Below are 20,443 nucleotides of genomic sequence, written 5' to 3'. Positions count from 1 at the left end.
ATTTTATTTCTAAAATTTATCATAAAAAGACTTTCTGTAATAGTTACTTGCACTACACCAGCCATCATCCTATACATCAGAAAAAGAGTATTATTAAGGGTCAAGCTATAAGAGTTGTTAGAATGACCACTAGGAAAGATGATGTTATAGTAGAATTTCAGCATTTAAGGGAGATGTTTTTAGAGAGAGGGTATCCTGTACATTTTATTGACCCCATTCTTGAAGAGGTTTTAAATAAATGGGGCAAGGTGTATACCCCATTGCTTGGTGTGGGTAGGTTAGGATCTCAACCTGTTAGTCAAGATACAAGTCAAGATACCCAAGTTCATGATAAACCTGATTTCCAGCATGCCTGTGTGGTGCAATACAGTCCCCTGTATTCTTACATAAAAGAAACTCTAATAAAAAACTGGAATATTTTTGGAACCAATGCTGAAATATATCGTATATTGGGCCAACAACCTATTTTTTCCATCAAGGTTGGACCCAATATTAAGACAATATTGGAGAAGGATTACACTTTGAACAACACCAGGTTTAAGAGAGGGGGGTAGTAAACCTTGTGGTAAATGTTCCTATTGTAGATATATTTTAAAAGATAATATTATTATTCTTGACAATCAAAACAAGAGCCATATTTTTTAATGAGTGGCAACTGTGATTCAACTAAACTTGTATATATAGCTAAGTGCTGCTCTTGTTCTTCCTTTTATGTAGGTAAGACGGAAGGAAAACTGAAAAATAGGATATACGAACACTTGTATGATATCTAAAATGAAAAAGATACTAGTGCATTGTTTAAACATAGTGTCACCTGTAGTAATTTTCAGTCTTACAAGTTTGGTATATTAGAATTTGTCACCATTGAAGCTAGGGGTGGGGATTGGCAAAATGTTTTGTATAAAAAGGAATTATTGTGGCAACTGCGGCTGGCTGCTGATTCCCCCCCAGGGCTTAATGAACATATCTCTATCATGCCCATTTTAAAAGAAAATGCAGGTTTAGTGTAGCAACATGTTAGAGTATTGTAGTGTATATTTTCATTACAAGTTTTTTATTGAAATGAAATATTCATGTGTGTGTATTTTATGATGAGACTGCTATTTTCTTTCTTTTTAAACAACTATGTATTTAATATATTTATGAGGAGGGAATATTTATTCATGAGGAGGGAGCTGTCATTGAACATGATTGGTCATTTTGAATTTCTGACTAATTAGAATTTATGTATTTAAAACTGAACTTTATTAGCCATTGTGTTCTGAGGAAGTCAATTTATTTGATGAAAGCGCTTAACCATTTTGGATGTCTACCATTGTGGATTTTAATTACGTTTTATTTCATTTGTGGATGTGTTTTCTACAATAAATTATCCGTGGACCCGCAACACTGTGCTCTTTTTTTGATTTGGTTTGTTTTTGAGCACTTTCCACTACTTTTTGGACCCTTGGGTACAATCATTATCACTTCATCCAACTCACTCCAAAATTTTTCTTTCTCATCCATCGCACACCCAACTTGCGGAGCATATGCACTAACAACATTCATCATTACACCATCAATTTCCAGCTTCATAAACATCACTCTACCCGACACTCTTTTCACCTCCAAAACACTCTTAGCATACTGTTCCTTCAGGATAACTCCTATGCCATTTCTCCTCCCATCCACACCATGATAAAACAATTTGAACCCACCTCCAGTACACCTAGCCTTACTCCTCTTCCATCTGGTCTCTTGCACACACAATATACCAACCTTCCTTCTGTCCATCATATCAGCTAGCTCTCTCCCTATACCAGTCATACTGCCAACATTCAAAGTTCCGACCCTCACTACCACAGTCCTAGTCCTTCTCCTCTCTTCCTGCTTTGGCCATGCCTTCCCCCTCTTCTCCTCCTTCAGCCAGCAGTAGCCCAATTTCCACCAGCACCCTGTTGGCTAACAGTACTGGTGGCGGTCATTGTTAACCCGGGCCTCGACTGATCCGGTATGTAAATATTTACTGCTGTCCACATGAATGATTTGGTGAAGTTTTACACCAGATGCCCTTCCTGATGCAACCCTCTCCATTTATCCAGGCATGGCACAAAGAAATACACTGGCTTGTGCATCCCCAGTGGCTAGGTTACAAAGTGACCATCAATAAGTGTAAAAAACTAATTATAACTTTTATTGTACAAAATAACAATCCAGTTAAGCGCTTTCATCCTAAAACATCAGGACTTCTTCAGAACCATGAAAATCAGTTTACTTTCCTTATATACTATTTTTCTTAAAAACCACACCTGCCAATTGACCCATTGACTACCTTAATCAACACACAGATACATGCCTAATTAATTCATTTAAAAGACACCCTTTGTCGTAACTGGTAAGATTTTTTTTTTAGTTATAAAACCAAAGATCTATTTTTTTTAAAAAGGCTTCAGTGTATCATTAATACCTAGGACAACTGTGTCATTAATCCTAAATGGCCAATAAAATTCCATCATCTCTAGTCTGTTCTCCCAAAACCCACTCCTAATGTCTTTAGCCACTATTTGTAGTATCCCAAACTGAAATTTCTTACAGGTTGGTGAATTTTTAAAATGTCTAAAAAGGGCATTATTTTCATTCCCCTGTCAGTGTACAAATGCTCACGTATTTGTTTCCTAAATACCCTTTCAATTTTGCCAGCATAAAAATATTAAGAAATATTTAAAAACCACCAACTGATAAATACAAGTAAGGCACCAGGTCCCTTCTTCGCTAAAATACACCACGGCCTCTCTATTGTACATCCACTTACATTATTTATGATTTGGTTTCCTTCATATGTTTTATTATTACTATTTTTTATCCTCCAATCCAGGTTATTCTTTTATATTTTTTATGGTTTTATCTTTACATTTAACCTTACTTTATTTCCTTAGTTAATTTATTTACAATTTTTCACACAAAGACTACGCTCACCTAAAAATAATTTGCAACCCGACATCAACCTTGTAGCCCCTATCACCATAGTCCAAGAGATCGTTTGATGACACTGTGATGTAGGGGTGATGTATAGTTTAGGCTACGGCACTGAAAAATATTGAAAAATACTTAAAAACACTAAATATTAAAAACTATTAAAAACCATTGGAAATTTTAAAATTGTTGATCAGGGTTGTGATTGATGCTATGGGGTGACCTTGACTGCAGGACTGTCAGGGTCACAATGAGCAAGTGGACTTGTTCTCGTACCGCTGTATTGCGTCGTACTCTACTATGTAGAGTGAGTTCTATATACATTTCCTTGATTGGTATTGAGGACTTAAAACTTGTGAATTCCATTAAATTCAATAAGCTAGGAATTCAATTTTAAATGTGATGCTATGTACTGTTCGTGCAACTGAGGTAGCGTAAGAGCCCTATTTGGAACAACTGTTATTGTCTTTGTGCCCGTTTCTGCAAACTAACGTTTGTTAGGAAACAATTACTATGACAACCATTAACAGGTGGAACAATTTACTTCACCAATTGCTTAGGGTTGAATTGCATGTGACAGTACTTAAATGTTGTGGTCTGTATATTCACTGTTTTTGAGCTTCTGAAGAAGTCGGTTATTAGTAACTGACGAAAAGTGTAACGTAATTGATCACGCTTTAAGCACAATAAATTCTTTTACATTTTAGTGAAGAAGGGACCTGGTGCCTTACTAGCATAAAAATATTGGCACTATTGGCAAATTACTATATACACCAAGCCCATAGACCCACAATTACCAGAAACAAGTTTAACCTCAGTGGGGGGGGGGGGGCTGACCAACTAGTATTCTTGATTCGTGTAGAATGTAACTGCAAGACCTGCAAGCTCTACACATCTCTGTTCCTTTAAAATTTGACCTTTGGGGGACCATCGGGTGCTCTAGGTTTTGTGCAACAAAGGTTTTGTATTAGAACAGTACCGCGCAGGATACGCAATAGCAAATTCCACCCTAACCACGCCTCCAGGCTGACAATTCCTGGTGGGCTGTTGAATCTGCTGAATATTCAGGGGCAGTTCATGCTATAGGACTGCAGCCCCCCAGCTGTGAAAAGAAAATGAAAACAACAAAAAAAGAAAATAAAGAATTCCCGGAACTCCATGCATGCGTGCTGGAATCCAGACTGGTTTAACAGCAGTCTATATTAGGAAGAAGGCATCAGACTACAGAGATGCCCAGAAGTCTATGCTGTTACAACTGCATAGACTGGAAGGGGACTGGACTGCAACTCTCGCAGGAACTGTATTTCATCAGAGGGATTTTGTATTTCTTTACAAAACAGGATATTCTTCAACAGAGCCCTCAGGTACTGCGTGCGTTTGTATTTCAATGGAACCAGACTTGTGTGTGTGTGTGTGTGTGTGTGTGTATGGAGCTTTCAATGGGACTTGTATTTCAATGTGTGTATGGATCTTTTAATGGGACTTGTATTTCAGTGTATGTATGGAGGTTTTATTTCTACAACAGAGCCCTCAGTGTGTGTGTGTGTGTGTGTGTGTGTGTGTGTGTGTGTGTGTGTGCGCGTGTGTGTGTGTGTGTGTGTGTGTGTGTGTGTGTGTGTGTGTGTGAGTATGGAGGTTTCAATGAGACTTGCATACAGATCTTTTATTTCTACAATGGAGCTGTGTGTGTGTGTGTGTGTGTGTCTGTGTGTGTGTGTGTGTGTGTGTGTGTGTGTGTGTGTGTGTGTGTGTGTGTGCGTGTGTGTGTGTGTGCGTGTGTGCTTGTGTAATGCCCCAGATAAATATACCTGGTGGCTACAGACACTCAGGAAACAGTAGTGGTTAGATAATAACTCAGGCTCAAATCCTGTACCTTGGGCACAAGTAGCAAGAGCCTGAATTCCCTACCCACCAACACTTGTGAAAACTATTCAAATTTCTGCCTCATATCTTTGTTCTGTTCTACAGAAAATCTGTGGTTTTCTCACTTTAATTCACTAAACAATGACAAGCATTTGAATTTCAGACTTCATATTCTTCAGAAAGTACATGGTAACACAAACCCTTTTATTCTAGCAAGTTTATAAGTTTATAAAATCAATATTTGAAATCTGTCCCCATTTTTGGGGCTGTATTCCCCCATTATTGGCTTTGTCCAGATTTTTTTGTGCTAAGACATTGAGAGCGATGGTGAGAACTGAATTCCCTAAATGATAGCCATTTAAGTTTTAGTCTTCCTGCCTTAGTTTCAAGAAATACTTGATTTGGAATAGTGGTATGTTGCTCTGACTATAGTGCACAGGGTCCTGGATCCAAGTCTTGGCAGTGAATTACATGGTGATAATACAGCATTTTATTTTAGCAACTTTCCAAGATTATACAAGCAATGTTTAAAATGTGTCCCTGGTATTTGGGCTTTTGCCCTCCCCCCCTCAATAAATGTTGGCTTTTTCCAGATTTCTTGTGCTGCAAAGCTGAGAGATAGAGTTGAGTGTCGAGTGGATTTTACAAGGAGCTGAGAGCTTCAAGGGAAGATAAGTTTAGTGTTGCTTATGCTGAGTCTGCTTGCATTGTTAATAGCACAACAGGTAATGTACTCGCGTTTGATGCCGAAAGCTGTGGGTTCTACTCACACAGTATGTAGATGCATTACTGTACTGTGTTGTAGTTTTAAAGGGGATGGATGCTGCAGTCCTAAGAATGTCCTCTTTGGTGGAGATACCTAATAACTATGAACCTGTTATCAGTTTACCATCCATTCCCTATTACAAAATTACTAGCATATCATTTTTTAATGTAACATAAGCAATTTATTCCTCAAGGGCAACAGACACTTTATTTGCAGATGAAACAATGAAATATAAAGTTGTTTGATAGCAGCAACCTCTTCATTAGTTACAAATCTCTTTAATGTGGAATTATTTAGATGAGTTTTACTTCTGCAGAGATTGTGCATATATACTGATACTGGTGGATTGTAGAAGTTTGAGAAGACTTTTTTGATGGAAATGTTCTGAATTGGGCAGTTTTGTCATTATTGGTGCATGCATTTTGTTTCATTGTTTACTGGAAAAATGTTCAAAACAATAAATATAAAACTGCCTCTAACAACTGTACTGTATTATACAAGATATATAATCTAATACAAGCAAGAAGGTGTATCAAAGAACACATGTATGTTTGTGTGCAAGGGGCCTATGATTTGAAAACAGACCAAAGTTAATCTTTATCTGCCACTGGCAGGATGTATTTTCTTTGAATGTGGGTTTCAATGCTGTTTAAATGAATGTGAATTTCAAGTGCAGAGAAGTTTTAATGCTAAGTATATTTTCATTGTGAGACTGCATTGCTTTGTTTAGCAGATGTCCATTAGTGTTTGTGCTGTAAAATGTAAAATAAAACTTTTAAATGAAATCCAAATCATCTTCGAAGTAATCAGTATGCATATTACAGTGTTCATGGTAAATGAGGTGAAATAGCCAAGTAATGGGACATTGGAATGACTTCAGGGGGAGGAGCCATTTGACCATGATTTTGTGAGGGGGAAGGGTGGCAAACTCAAAGACAGCACCAGCTGAACTATACCTCTAAACTATCCAGATTTTCACAGAATTAATAGATTTTTGCTTCTTATTTTTGGTTTGTTCCTCATAAAATTTGTGTTTTTCTGGCACATTATTTAGGAATGAAGTCGCTAAATAATAACAGACATTGAGTTTCAGACTTCATACCCTTCAGAAAAATGCATGCTAAAGCAAGACCTGTTATTCTATCAACTGTCTAAGTTTATACAAGAGCAAGTTTTAGTACTGTTTGTATGTTCTCCCAATATATTTGGCCTTGTCCAGATTTCCTGCATTAAGAGGTTGAGAGGTACGTGCAAATAAATCTCTTTATAGAAGTAGGTATATCCAAACTCTTAAATGTCCCCGATTGTAGCTCAAAATGTTGCTCTTCTTCTAATAATCCCTCACCAAAATGGCAATTTTGGAAGAAAACGTGGAGGATTTACAATGAATAAATAATTGCAATGATCTTAGTTATAGATTACTGCTATTTCAGAAATGCATGTAGATTCTCTATTTTGCCAGCTGCTCAAGTTAACAGTACTAATATTAAACATTGTCCCTTCTTTGACATGTTCCCAGCTGTATTGTGTGGCTATTTTATATTTTTGCATCACATTTTTGGTCCGTTTTTCATAAAATTGTGTTTTTCTGGCAATTTAGTGGCAAATCATTAAAGACTGAAGATAGAAAATAATGAGACATTTGAGTTTTAGATTTCATACCCTTCAGAAAATTCAAACTAATGCAAGTGCTACTATTCTATTATCTTTCTAAGTTTATAAGAACAATATTTAAAAATCATCCTTATTTTTGGGCCTTTGTCCCACTTCTATTTATGGCTTTGTCCATATTTCTTGCTCTGAGATTGAGAGGTATGACAAATGTGTCAGGGCTATCATGGTCAGCCAGAGACATATCAAATTGTGACATACTTGTTGCACCTCACTAACCCTTGTAGTGAGTGACTCTGGATGTATCCAAGCAAGGCAAGGAGCAGTTATGTAGTGTAAGTGTGCAGAGTATCCCCCCATCCAAGGTAGACACAAGTACTACAGTGGCTTTTCATCTGTCCTTGATTTTGCAGAATGTTCTGGTTTTCTGTCATATTTTTATACTGTTGATTTATGCTTCTTATTATTCAGAAAATGCATGTTGTTGCAGTGCCTGTTGCTCTGTGTTTAAGTAGCAATGATTTAATGACCATCAGGTAAGCTTGTCTGAGATTGTAAGATGCAAGTAAGATTTAATAAGCATACTGTTAAAGAATTACCAACATTGAAAGCCTTTTTGTTGTTGCCATGCAGAGAATATTTACATAACTAGATAACTTATAAGCCTTAGGTATTGAAATGCATATGACAGTATTTGTAATAAAGGACAGGATTACAGTATTTTCAGAAGCTCATTACATTTGTTGGATATTTGCAGTCATCTTTGCAGGCTTTACTTGTAAACTAAACATAATGCCAATCTATCATGTGTGGTCCATAACCTGTGCAGTAATCCCTTAAGCAATTTATCTTGAGCTTGTTTCTTGTTTGCTGTTCATGTTTTACTTTGATCATGTTTTCCCCATGAAACAAGAAGATAGCTGTCAAGCAGCAGGTCTTTTTGGATAAGAAACATTTTTACAAGTGGGGGTATCACAGAGATTGCTACTTACAGCATGTTACTTTGCACTTTTATAAAGCTGAATATAAATTATAATTAGAACCGCAGTGCAAGGAGAAGTGGTTTGAGTTGAGTGCTGCTTTTTTATATTTGATTTTGACTGGCATTCCAGTAATGTATTTAAAAAGTAATTTATTTTTTCATGCCTCACAACCTTTTTGTTTCCATCTAGATACTAAGTAAGCTGTCATGTAGCCAATGCATTGAAATATTTTTTTTCTTCTTCTACACTTCATTGTGTCTTGATTGGACTCTCATAATGACAGTCTGGCACCCAGGGCAGCGTATTTAATTAAAGTCCCAGTTTTTGTGGTTTTGAGCATAGCTCCGCCCCCTTCTAGTTGGCCCCACACATTCCCATTCGCCCCACCCATTCAGCTGTCTCCTGCAGTCCCCCTTTGATTTGAAGTCACCAGCCACCACTGTGAATATTCATTCCTGTGCCGAAATGAATATTCATGTTGGAGCAAAGAGAGCACAGAAATGGTGTGTTCACAGGACTGAGAAATTGTGAATGAAAAACACTGTTTCTTATCAATTAAGAAACCCCAAAATAGTAACACTTAAGAAACCACTAAATATGCATGCATTTCTACATACATATTTGTAAACAAAGACAGGAGCAGGTTACTCTTTGTGTACCCTCTTCTCCAAGGTAGCCCAATCATGGAGTTGGTATATTGAAGTAGCGAGGGGGGGGGGCGTGCAGCACCCCCAACAAGGGCCCTGGTTAAGTTTCCTTTTGGGTACTTACATATTATTGCAACCACATTTTCAACCTGTGATAATTTCGTATGTTTTGCCAAAAATATTTATGTTAATCTTAAAAGGGGTGTCCAAACTACTAATTATTACTCTGTCACATTGTGTATGAGGCAGGAAGAGGAGTACCCAAAAACATGTGTGTTTGTGTTCTCACAACAGTTTCCCCTGTGTGTCTGTGTACTACAACAGCTTCCCCTACATTAAAGTGCTGACGTTCACAAACCATCAAATAAAGAACTGGTACTGTACCATAGATACCCATCCTGTTACCATAACATAGTTTACCTAAGTTGGGGTTTACAACCATGTGCATGAAATTAGTATACTTATAACCAAAGCTGCCAAATATTTTAAAAGTACTCTTTTTATGTACCATAAGTGCCTTACTAATCAGTCAATGTGTATTCAACAGCCCATTTATATTCCTCATCCCCCCATCTATTTGCAAAGCATACCTATATTATTAGTTACAGTTTTATTAATTTACTGGATAGCAGAATATCACAAAAATCATATATATTTGTTATCATCTAACTGAAATAATTATACCTTGAAAGGAATCTAATATGTAATGGTATTTACGTCTTATCGCAATCAGATTGCGAACAGGAGAAACAGGTATACGATTTGGAAAAGAGACGCTTCTCCTGTTCAAAATGTGGTTCCGATAATACTCATTGGAGAGATAAAAAGTCAGCAAGCAAAGGAGTGTAGTAGTGCTGAAACTGAATTCATCCTCAAGTCTTGTAGAGTATCTTTGCGAGGTGGACCCTGTTTTTCACAAAAATCTCACCAAGGCGACACTGATATATAGACTGTATTTATATAGCATATGTCATGGACAAAAGTAAATCAAAAATAAAAAAAAGATAGCTGGGTGCACAAGACCCAGGATAAAAAAGTGCCCAAGCCTGGTAGGTGCACTGGTGCCAAGACTGGAAAAAATGACAGTGTAGAATCCTCAAAATACGTAAACAACCCTACAATGAGGCCAGGCCAGGCTCAGGGGGAGGATGGCTCCCCTGTTGTAGAAGGAAGTAGTAGTCCACAAAAACAACAAAAATTGATTAACCAAAGAAGACCCATAAAGACGACAGAGTGGACTATTGAGGATAAGAAAAAAAATATGTATTGTTACTATTATGTAAAAAGCACAGAATTTCCAGACAAGATATACAAAATGATTAAAAGAGAAATTAGAGAAAAGAGAAATACTTCCACAGGAAAAACTGTCACAAGCTTCAAATAAAAATTTGCTTTCATTAGTACAACAGATTTTTTTAAAACACTATATAGATCAAGAAACATTTGATCTCTTTGGAAAAAGAAGCCTCTGAGGAAGTGAGAAGATATAAACAACAAAACCTAGAGATATTTGAAAAATATAAATAAGAAATATGGACATGGGAAAGAAAGAGAGGTTTGATATGGTGCAATATTTATGCAAAGGAGCAAGCCAAGTTAACTAATATACAGAAGGCAGTTTCAAAGATATTCAAAGAAAAATACAGACAAAGCATCCAGATATGGAAAATTTCACCATAAAAAGACTAAAAGCACAAAGATTTAATGTAGAAAAGATGATTAGTAAAGTAGAAGTTAAAGAAATAGAAGTTGAAGTTATGGAGTGCCTGCGAAGAGAAGAATTTAATGTTGAAGATCTAAAACAGACTACATCACATCACAGCATGATGGAGTGAGTCTCCAGAATAAGGAAAAGCAAGAGGATCAGGAGACATGTGAAGAAGAAATATGGACAGGGGAAAGGGAAAGAGATTTAATATGGTGTAATATTTATGCAAAGGAGAAAGCAAAACTAATACAAAAAGCGCAGCATCAAAGATATTTGAAGAGAAATTCAGGCAAAGGAATGTGGATAGGAAAAACTTTACAATACAAAAAATAGGAAGACTAAGAGGAAAAGTAGAAAAATAGATTAGTAATGGAGAAGTCAAAGAAATAGAAATTGAGGTAATGGAACAGCTGCAAAGAGAAGGATTCAGTGTAGAAATTAAAATGCAGAAAGAACCACAACAGGATAGAGCAATGGATATCCATATTAAGGGGAAACCAGTAGAACAGGAAGCAACAGGTCAGGTGCCATATCAAGATGTTTTGGAGCCTTCCACAGGAAACCAGTATAAAAGTTCACTTGAAGCTAGACAGGAAGGAAAGGAACAGGGAACTGTGGAAACTCTCATGCAGTCAATTTTGAGGAGTGATAGGCCAGTGAGTTTCCATATGACAAAACAACAGATGACACAGGATGAAATTGAAGAGAATGTGCCACAAGAAGATGTTACAGAACTTTCTATAGAATGCCCGCAGGAAATGGAAAACAGTATGGAAGAAAAGGAGTTAAGAGAAGAGTTGCTTGATTTAATAGACAAAGACAGATATATCAAGATCAATGAGAGAAATAGACTGCAGAAGGTTAATAAAACCCCAAAAGTCAGAAGCTTGATAAAACAAATGAACACAGTAATTAGGACTGTCCATAGAGATCCATGCGATATATCAGAAGTAAACAGAATATATTACTGTGCTGCTAAATTAATATCTGATAAAATTTTACCACAGGAACATAGGGTAGCGAGGGAAAAGGGGAGCAAAAGCGAATACCATCATGGAAATATCGAATAGAGAAAACTATAAAGCAGCTAAGACAAGAAGTGTCATTGTTAGAAGATTATAGAAGAGGGAACAGATCAACAAAATTATTAAGAAAGATAGATGTGATAAAAGCAATGTGCAGTATTAGAACAGACCAGGATCTATTATGCACTATTGGAGATAAACTACAAATTTCAAAACAGGCGGAAAGACTCAGAAGACATGAAGATAAATAAAAGGGAAAAGCACAAAATAAGCAATTTACTGATGACCCAAAAAAGTTTTATAGAGAACTGGGAAATAAGGTAAAAGGAATTGATAGATCGCCGAAAAAAGAGGAAGTAGATACATTTTGGAGAAGTATCTATGAAGATCCTGTGGAACATAACAAAAATGCTAAATGGATAGAAGAAGTAAAAGAAAGAATAAGAAGTTTAAAGATACAGGATATGAAATGGGATGAAATAACAGCCAGAGAGATTGAAACAAAGTTGAGAAAAGACTCTAATTGGAAAACTCCAGGCCCAGATGCAGTACCTAACTTTTGGTTTAAAGTATTAATTTCTTTACACAAGGATTTAGCCATGAGTAAGAACTATTTATATGCACACCCCGAACAAACATTGCACTGGTTAACAACAGGAAAAACAATGCTCTTACATAACAGTGAACCTGCAAGCTACCCTAAAAATTATAGACCGATAACTTGTCTTCCAATGACGTATAAACTATACACGGGGATTGACGCCGAAAGAGTTTATAGTCATTTAGAAGAAAACTCAATTATGGAAATAGAACAAAAGGGCAATAAAAGAAAGTCATATGGAACAAAGAATTACTTGTTAAATAAAGTTATAGTGGAGAATTGTAAGTAGGGGAAGAACCTAAGTATGGCATGGATTGACTACAAAAAAGCATTTGATAGTATCCCACACTTATGGATAAAAGAGTGTTTAAAAATGTATAAGATACACCCTACACTGATTGATTACATTGCAGTAACTATGAAACAGTGGCAGACTACTTTGCAATTAAGCCATGATAAAGGACAGATTATTATCCCAGGGATAAAAATTCAAAGGGGGATATTCCAGGGTGACTCTCTGTCACCCTTGCTATTCTGCCTTGCCATTAACCCATTAAGCTGTTTACTTAACAGCTTAGGCCATGGTTATAATTTGGCTTCTAGAAAATAACAAAGTCTAATGACTTTTCATCTTCTCTTTGTCGATGATTTAAAATTGTATAGCTCATCAGATGAGGAACTGAAAGCATAGCTGCAGGTTGTCAAAACTTTTTCTTATGATATTGGAATGTCATTTGGTCTTGATAAATGTGCAAAAGCAACCAAGGTAAATTGCAGCACCAGGAAAACATCAGTTTGGGACAAGAATGGGATATAAAAGAACTTGAGCAAGGGGGGGTGTATAAATACTTGGGAATTGATGAAGGATCAGCAATAAAACATGAACAAATGTGAATAAAGCTTAGTAAGGAGTACTTTAGAAGACTTAAATTAATCCTGAAAACAGCATTGACACCTAGGAACAAGATCCAACCTATAAATAAATTTGCTCTTCCTGTCCTAATTTATAGTTTTGGAATGATTGACTGGCCCCAAAAAGTGTTGGATAGACTGGATATTAAAACAAGAAGGATACTTCATGCTCACCAAATGATTTATAAAAATCAGTGTATACCAAGATTATATATTCCTCGTTCTGAAGGAGGGATGGTTCTCCTTGAAATTGATTACATGTATAGATCTGCAATTGTGGGACTCCACACATATCTACTGACCTCACAAGATCCAAATGTGGTGAAAATTTTGAAACATGAGGAGAATAAATCTAAGATGACATCTCTGCTTAATTTAGCAGAAGCATATCGACATCAAGCAGGAATGGAAATCAAACCAGAAGTGGATAAAAACCAGGCAGCAACTGAATGTGCTAAAAAACAAAAGAAAGAATATATGGTGAAGGACCAGGTGAGAAGGCAAGAAATGTGGAAAAAACATAAATATAGTGGCAATTATAGAAAACTTCTGGAAGAGCCTCATGTTGATCAATAACAAACTCAGGAATGGTTAAGAAGGGGTGAATTTACATCAAGAAATGACAGGCTAATATTGGCACCCCAAGATAGTAGGCTACGTACATGCTGGTTTACTAAGTCCATTGAACATGTGGGAGAAACAGACATATGTAGGTTTTGTGGAACCGAATTGGAAACAGTCACACACCTTATTGCTGGTTGCAACTCTCTAATGGCAGAGGGACTGTATACTGAAAGGCATAATAATGTGGTGAGATTGTTACACTGGAGATTGTGCAAACACTATGGTATCGAAGTGGCTAAAAAACACTGGAAACATGAGCCACAGAGAATCATAGAGAATTATGAAGTTTACATCACATGGGATCATCCAGTACCAACAGTTCAAAAGATTGATGCTAGAAAACCGGATATAGTGGTCCAAGAAAAGAAGACAAAAGTAGCATTGATCATTAAAATTGCCACACCTAGTGACTACAGTGTCTTGTGTACAGAGAGACACAAAGTCATAAAATACCTCGATCTGCAGGCAGAAATGAGAGCCATGTGGAGGAAAGATACCCTGACAATTCCAATAGTAGGAGGAGCAACTGGTGTTATAAAAAAGAATTTACAATAATATTTAGATATGTTATCAATTCATGTAACACCGTATGAATTGCAGAAGGAGTCATTACTGGGAACATTGTGGGTGCTGCGAAGAGCACTTTTGGCTAACATCAAAGAGTGAAACAATACTAATTTCATGAACTTTAATTGTATTTTGACTTAGGAATGGGGTCCCTTCCTGTCATTGTATTAGAAACCCAAAAGACTTGGAGAAATTAAAAACAACAAAGCAATACTTTAAGTAAAAAAAGAAAGCGGGACTTACATGTCTTTTCGCAATGACATTTCGAACAGGAGAAACAGCTATATGGCTCGGAAAACACCCGTTGCTTCTGTTCGAAATGCGGTTGCGATAATATGCAAGTACCTGCTTTTTTTATATCCTTGGGGCCGCATCATCTTTCCTTATGGGATAGGATGGTGTTATTGAAGTATATTAACCCACCAGGTGCGCAGTAGCAAGCCTTGCCCAAACTCCGCCTGACACATTGCAATGCAATTAATATTCAGCATCTCTGCAGAAAGCAACCCAATGTTTTATTGTAGACATTCACTACCAAAAAAGAAATGTTTTACTAGGGGCATAATACTAAAATGCCTGTTGTACATCACATTTCAGTCAGTCAATCGGGCAGAGTTCATACAACAAAACTGTTTCTCTAAACGATACTGTTATTAACGGCTGAAATTGTTTGCAGTACCAGCACTGTTGCACAGCACTTGTACTGGGGGGCCCAGCGCCCCCACAAGGGGGGTGACGGGGGGCTTGCCCCCTGAAAAAGGAGAAAGTAATAATTTCGATGAGGATGGAGTTCGTTGTGTGCATGAAGTCTGTGTCAATCATGGTGTATTTACATATTGCGAAAACTAACTGGTGGGTTAATACATACCTCTCAAGTGTACCTCATTACGAGGAACATACCTCATATGGGGTCTTAAAAAGTTCACGTTCCTCAAAGTTCCACATTGAAAGACTGTCACATTCAGTGTTAGGAATTTGTTTTAAGTGAAATGAATTGTAAACAGAAATGTCTTTCAGCTTTTTCCGGTTAGGGGTCGCCACAGCGGAACTCTGGTCCGCTAATGATTGAAGTAGATTTTCAAGTGCTGGCTTGTCGGGCCTAACGCACAACCTTCAATGAAGGAACGCCCATTCACGCATGTCGACACACAGAAGACGCTCTAACTGAGAATCGAACGGGCAGCTTCTAACTGTGAGGCGACAACGCTACCTCAGCACCACCACCGTCCATTGTAAACAGAAATGAATCATATTAATTCATTAAAAGATCTTCTTTATAAGTAAAACCAGCATATTGTAACCATCCTATGACCTTCCTAGTTGAAGTTGCTAGTAAGCCATTATTAGTATGTGAGATAGATACTTGTTCTGAAAATTAAAAAGCATTTACAGCACTACATGCATGACGTCACGTGTGAAGTAGCAGGCATGTCAGTCATTGGGCATTTCCACGCCCATTTACCATGTCAATCACTAGCGACGTGCCCACATCTGCGCAGAGCTAAACGCGAGGTACTGTTGTAATGTTATACCAATACACATAACCAAACGGTACTGTGAAGAGATTTTGGAAAACTGTCGGTAATTAAAGGGTTAACGAAAGCTTCAGGAAGCCCCTGTCCCTTCATTGCGTTTGCGGCTGTGAGTATTTCATAGGTTGTATGTATATAGGAAGTGTTGTTTCCGTTGTTACAGGAAATACTTTTCAAGCATGTTCTGGTTGTCTATTCTCTTTTTAAAGGTCATATAAAATCTGTTTGTTTTCCGCTAAATGTATTTGGTATTAATTGCTAAATTCTGGGGTAACGCGTTTGTTTATAAGAAGTAGTTAGGCTAAGAAAACTAAAAGCAGAGAGAACTGCTGACTAAAAGAAACTGTCGATAAAGAAAATGAAATGTTTTATCGAAAGTTCATCATTTTAAAGTCTCTGTTTAAAATAAAAGGTTCTGTAATAAATACGGATAAGATGAGTATGTTGAATGTTTGCGTGGTGTATAAATCATTTGACTTGTTTTTTCCCCCATTTCGAAATTTGCAGGGTGACTCTTCACACCCACGTGTTTTTTTTTTTTTTTTTTTATTACCCACGGGAGTTTATGGAGTAGGAATTACATTTTGATTAAGGCGCTCATCCACTTAGTACGGCTAAGTTAAGGGAGGGAGTGTTTTATAAAGTACTTCTGTCTTTTTTTTTCTTGTCGATTTTTATTGTGGTATCTGTAGGTTTATTTAACCTTTGATTTTTGGCCTGTGAGCTCCCTCATCTGTGATGCCTACCCAGTATGGTTAATTTAGCGAGTAATTTTAATGACTTCTTTAATTTTCAAAATCCATGATACATTTATTTAGCGTCAGCGAAAATGATAAAAAGGATGGCATTTTCGTCTAGAATTCTAGTCCTTAAATGTGTAATGGAATTGATAAGCTTCTCTCGTGGTAAAATATTTGTGTTCTCCCTCGTAGGTATTTCTGCTTTGTGTTATTTCAGAAATTTTACGTGGCTTTTGATTTGTTCTGTACGGGAAGTGCTTTACAGGTAGGAGAGCTTATCCATTTACACTTGCCATTAGATTATTTTCTGGTGTTGTCAGGAGAGTATTATTGAGGAGAAATTCACTTTTTTCCTGTTTTAATGCATTGCTATTGTTTAGGCACAGCTTTTGTCAGGAGAGTATTATTGAGGAGAAATTCACTTTTTTCCTGTTTTAATGCATTGCTATTGTTTAGGCACAGCTTTTGAGAGAGAATTTATTTTTAATGGATTTTTTGGTTAGGCAAGTATTGTTATTTTGGTTAACCTGTTGTACAAGTAAACGTCCAGACTTTTCTTTCAAATGTGTGATATCTGTTTAGGTCATTATTCCAAACCCGATGTAAACTTTCCCTTCACGTGTCTGATGGAAACAAGTCAACTGCCTGGCACTATCTGGAGGACTTATAACATTGTTTTGTCAGTTAATAGGAATATGGTTTAAGGCAAGTGTTAATCTGAGAATGTATTTGATCTCTCTTTATTCTTTGGTAACAGCCATGTGTAATTGTTTTTGGCAAAATTGTAAGTGTGACAAGTGATAACAGCTTCATAGTATTGTTTTTTTTTTTTTTTTTTTTTTTTTTTTTTGTGCAAGCAGTTATCAAAGTAGTACATAATTCTCCTTATGTGAATACATACATGTGTCTCTGGGCATATATATATATATATATATATATATATATATATATATATATATATATACACGTACACACATGCATGTATATGCACTTTATATGAAATATGTTTCTGTTTGGTCTTCTCAGCTAATTGGGAAATCAGATCTCATCTGGTGTACTGTTTACCTGGTTTTACTAGCAGTCCTGTGTGATGATTTATCGGGTATTCTTTAGCATGTAATACTGGCACATAATACTGTGATTAGGTGGGTACTAAGGCAGCCGGCTCTATGACATAGAAGGAAGAAGCCTCAACTCTGACCCAGGTGACAAGACTTCCAACTTAGCAGCTTGGGTGCTTGTTGGAGCTGATTGAGTGGAAGAGAGGTGAAGGATCAGCTTGTTACCTCTTTCAGGGGGATGTATATGGGGCCCTTTGGTGGGGGCGGATTAGCAAGCCTTGATGGTGATAAAATGAAATGGGAGTTTCATAGTTACAGATGGGGTGGTATAGCAATATGTCACCATCACATAGGTGGCAGTGCGCATCCATCTGGTGATGTCAGCCTTGCATGGCAATGTGGGGAAGTTGTGCTAAAAGAATTTGCTGAGAGCTGCAGTAGAATAGCTTCCCATGCGGCAGAGTCCAGCACTTGGTCTACTGGAGCCTGCACCCCCTTAAACATACATGTGGGGAATTTTTTATCCAGAATGTGGCAGACTCTCCAGAGTTACAACTGTCTGGGTTTGGGTGACATGGGGCTGATGGATTCAGGAAAATGAGAACTGAACAATATGGGAGCTGGCAGTAGAGGATACAATGGTGTATGGAAATTGGAGGGGGCTGGGATGCTGTCAGTCCGCAGTGTCAAATCATTTTGTTCAAGACAGTGGGGTCTGTCCTTCTTGGTGTCTTACAGAACTTTTTTTCTGCAGTTAGGTTTACTTTTTCCATTTCCGTCTCTGTTCTGCCTGAATTCCTTCAGCTATGCATATTTTCTAGCGCATGACATTAAGATGCCCATTCTTCTTGCTTTGCATTGGTAGATGTTAAATATATTGTAGGTTCTGTGTCCATCACCTAAATAAGGCAGTTGTGTACTTGTTGCTCTATCAGATCATCTCCTTTTGTTTACCATGTGTAAAGTTATTGCAGTGCCACTCTTTCTGACTTTGAGTGCTCCTGTAAGAGGCAGACAAATGGAGCATTTTTTCTGGCCCCCACTGCATTATTGGAGATGTGAAAGATGATTTATTTACTGGTTTTGTGCACTAAATTCAGTGGACCAGTTGCAGACACTACCTGGATGAATACAGTCACAATTGTAGAGATGGCTGTTAAGAATTTTTTAAAAATTGTCTTTGATGAACAAATGGCAAAGCTAAAGCTGGTAATAACTCCACAAGTAACAAACAAGAATACAGTGTTTTTAAACATGGTTAGTCAGTTGGGTTTCTAGTTTCAAAGAGGGGATGTTGAAGAAGAAAATGAGCACTTGAGGTTGTTATAATTCATAGGAGGTTACTGGATTAGTGACCCTAGTGCCTTTATAAGGCTTAACAATTCATGCCCCAATTTCTCAATCATCAATGCCCAAGAACAAGAATGGCCTTGATGTATGCCTGTGCTGTAGGTCATGTGTAAGCTGCCCCTGTGTGTAAGGAACACAGACAAGCCAGGGGTGAATTTGTGATTTCCCATCTATTGGTCCAAATTGCATTTGAATGGGCTGGGGAGGGGGCTGTGCTTCCCATGAATGGGGAGTGTGTTCCAGAGAAGGGGGTTATCTCTCTCTCAATTAATTTTTGTCCGGTTTGTTTTTCAAATGTGTAGCAGATACATCAGGGCTGAATTGGAGAATGCCTTTTACATTAGGTATAGATTGTCCCTCTGTGGGAGACACGGGGCTTTGAGTGGTCTGCATATGACATGTTGTTTACTCTTTGTATTCTTTTAGTGAGGAAACTCTGGCTGCTTCAGCTGTTGCATGTCCGTGGTCAGGTACATGCCAAAGGGTGTATTGTATTCGATTATTGGTCTAATGAGGGCCAAGTATAGTCTATGATTTCCTTTGGTCTGGATGCCTTGTTCTTACTATACATTCTGCCACACAGGATTTCCTCACCACCATGAACAGGTTGACCGCAACCTGAACTTTTTATCATTTTCTTTTTCATAGAGTTTTAGGCCATGGCCAGTTATTTGTGTAAGACTCCTGGATGATAATCTTCATCTTTGGGGGATTCAGTGCCTGAAGTCATCAGCTTCTACATTTGCCTTGACTTCAGAGAAGTATATTCTGAACAGGAGAGTTCTCAGTACTGAGCCCTGTGGACACCACTAGTAACAGACCTTTTGGTAGAGAATGAGAAGGTTTCTCTGCTTCCGGCTGTGAGTTTCAGTTCAGAGCCCTACCCTTTGGTCTCACCAGAGCTCTCCAGGTGTTCACCAAGTGTATGGCAGTGGTCGCAGCTCATTTCAGAATGCAAGGGTCCTTGGGTGCTTTTGTACCTAGACAATTGGCTCATTATTGCCCTTCTCTTCTTGTTTGGGCCAGAGACTGTCTGCTCTATCTTTGCTCCCAGTTTGGGATCACAACTAGTCTGGGCAAATCTGTTTCTCTCAGTGCAGATGTTGGAATTAATAGGTGCCACAACCAGGATAGCAAAGCTGCCAGCCAGAGAACAGATTGTTCACCCTGTGAAACCAGGCACTAAAAGTTTCTGACCTGCACAGTGCCACTAGCCAGATTGCCATTGATCCCAAAAGTTGTGGGAATCAGTCTCCACCGGGATCAATGGCAATCTCCACCATCCTTGTTCCCGTAGCCAGATATTACACAAGTGTTTTACTGCAATACAGTGGTCCAGGTTCCAACCCATGAGTTGTTGGATTCCTGTGACAAACAATTGCAGGATGCATTTAACATGGTGGATAGTCTCCCAAGGTATTTCAAGGCATACTTCCCCAAGGCCAGTGTGACCACTGAAGCTTCCCAGCTAGCATGGGCCCCCCCCCCCCCCCGGGTGATA

The 20,443-nt window shown here is 37.8% G+C and overlaps 1 protein-coding gene across 7 annotated transcripts in view; it reads left to right on the top strand.

Annotated features, from left to right (window-relative positions):
- The first annotated feature begins 15,732 nt into the window (after positions 1–15,732).
- LOC122807326 (zinc finger protein 501-like) overlaps positions 15,733–20,443 on the top strand; it is a 160,350-nt gene continuing 155,639 nt past the window's right edge. The window contains exons 1-3 of one of the 7 annotated variants that reach the window (XM_044078430.1): positions 15,733–15,900; positions 16,724–16,796; positions 17,114–17,236. The gene's annotated coding sequence lies outside the window, so the exon portion shown is untranslated. Of the gene's footprint in view, positions 15,901–15,938; positions 16,001–16,394; positions 16,435–16,723; positions 16,797–17,113; positions 17,237–20,443 lie in introns of those variants that run through there. The other 6 variants (XM_044078431.1, XM_044078433.1, XM_044078432.1 and 3 more) reach the window with 6 other exon arrangements.

Source organism: Protopterus annectens, chromosome 1.part1 (assembly GCF_019279795.1).
Source record: "Protopterus annectens isolate FY-2018-M chromosome 1.part1, PAN1.0, whole genome shotgun sequence".
NCBI classification, from domain to species: domain Eukaryota; kingdom Metazoa; phylum Chordata; order Ceratodontiformes; family Protopteridae; genus Protopterus; species Protopterus annectens.
This window is presented reverse-complemented; position numbering and strand designations above follow the sequence as displayed.